Here is a 2,290-nt window from a genome sequence, read left to right on the forward strand (position 1 = left end):
GGCTAAGAGATCTCGAGGATCAATTGTTGTATCTCCAAGGGGTGCCCCCTCCCCGTATATAAAGGAGTAGAGGAGGGGGAGGGTCGGCCCTCTCTCTATGGCATGCCCTACGGCAGTCCTACTCCCACCGGGAGTAGGATTCCCCATTTCCTAGTAGAACTAGGAGCCCTTCCAAGCTGAAGGAGTAGGAGAGAAGGAACGGGAAGGAAGGAAGAGGGCGCCCCCCCTCCCTCGTCCAATTCGGACTAGTCCATGGGGAGGGGTGCGGCCACCCTTTGGGGCCATTCTCTCCTTTCCCGTATGGCCCATTAAGGCCCAATATGAATTCCTGTAACTCTCCGGTACTCCGAAAAATACCCGAATCACTCGGAACCTTTCCGATGTCCGAATATAGTCGTCCAATATATCGATCTTTATGTCTCGACCATTTCGAGACTCCTCATCATGTCCCCGATCTTATCCGGGACTCCGAACTCCTTCGGTACATCAAAACTCATAAACTCATAATATAACTGTCATCAAAACCTTAAGCGTGCGGACCCTACGGGTTCGAGAACAATGTAGACATGACCGAGACACGTCTCCGGTCAATAACCAATAGCGGAACCTGGATGCTCATATTGGCTCCCACATATTTCTACGAAGATCTTTATCGGTCAGACCGCATAACAACATACGTTGTTCCCTTTGTCATCGGTATGTTACTTGCCCGAGATTCGATCGTCGGTATCTCAATACCTAGTTCAATCTCGTTACCAGCAAGTCTCTTTACTCGTTGTGTAATGCATCATCCCGCAACTAACTCATTAGTCACATTGCTTGCAAGGCTTATAGTGATGTGCATTACCGAGAGGGCCCAGAGATACCTCTCCGACAATCGGAGAGACAAATGCTAATCTCGAAATACGCCAGCCCAACGTGTACCTTCGGAGACACCTGTAGAGCACCTTTATAATCACCCAGTTACGTTGTGATGTTTGGTAGCACACAAAGTGTTCCTCCGGTAAACGGGAGTTGCATAATCTCATAGTCACAGGAACATGTACAAGTCATGAAGAAAGCAATAGCAACATACTAAACAATCGTGTGCTAAGCTACCGGAATGGGTCATGTCAATCACATCATTCTCCTAATGATGTGATCCCGTTAATCAAATGACAACCCATGTCTATGGCTAGGAAACATAACCATCTTTGATCAACGAGCTAGTCTAGTAGAGGCATACTAGTGACACTCTGTTTGTCTATATATTCACACATGTATTATGTTTCCGGTTAATACAATTCTAGCATGAATAATAAACATTTATCATGATATAAGGAAATAAATAATAACTTTATTATTGCCTCTAGGGCATATTTCCTTCATCAGGAACCTTTGTATCCTGAAGGCCACCCTAAGAGAATCGAGCAAGATTCTTAGAGAAATAATTTAGAGGCACCTAGTTCTTCTAAAAAGAAGAAAAAGAAAAACGATAGAACTTTGCATGCTTCTAGTGAACCTACTGTAGACACACCTGAGAATCCCAATGATATTTCTATTTCTGATGCTGAAACACAATCAGGTGATGAACATGAACCTAGTGATAATGTTCATGTTGATGCTCAACCTAGCAAAGACAATGATGTAGAGATTGAACCTGCTGTTGATCTTGATAACCCACAATCAAAGAATCAATGTTATGATAAGAGAGACTTTGTTGCTAGGAAGCACGGTAAAGAAAGAGAACCATGGGTTCAGAAACCCATGCCCTTTCCTCCTAAACCATCCAAGTCAAAGGATGATGAGGATTTTGAGCGCTTTGCTGAAATGATTAGACCTATTTTCTTAGGTATGCGCTTAACTGATATGCTTAAAGTAAATCCTTATGCTAAGTATATGAAGGATATCATCACAAATAAAAGAAAGATATCGGAAGCTAAAATTTCCACCATGCTTGCTAATTACAATTTTAAGGGTGGAATACCAAAGAAACTTGGAGATCCGGGTGTTCCAACTATACCATGCTCCATTAAAAGAAATTATGTTAGAACTACTTTATGTGATCTTGGAGCCGGTGTTAGTGTTATGCCTCTCTCTTTATATTGTAGACTTGAATTGAATAAGTTGACACCTACTGAAATATCTTTGCAAATGGCCGATAAATCAACTGATATACCTGTCGGTATTTGTGAGGATGTGCCTGTTGTGGTCGCAAACGTCACTATCTTAATGGACTTTGTTATTCTTGATATTCCCGAGGACGATAGTATGTCTATTATCCTTGGTAGACCTTTTCTTAATACTGCAG

This window comes from Triticum dicoccoides, chromosome 7B (assembly GCF_002162155.2).
Source record: "Triticum dicoccoides isolate Atlit2015 ecotype Zavitan chromosome 7B, WEW_v2.0, whole genome shotgun sequence".
In the NCBI taxonomy this organism is placed as follows: Eukaryota; Viridiplantae; Streptophyta; class Magnoliopsida; order Poales; family Poaceae; genus Triticum; species Triticum dicoccoides.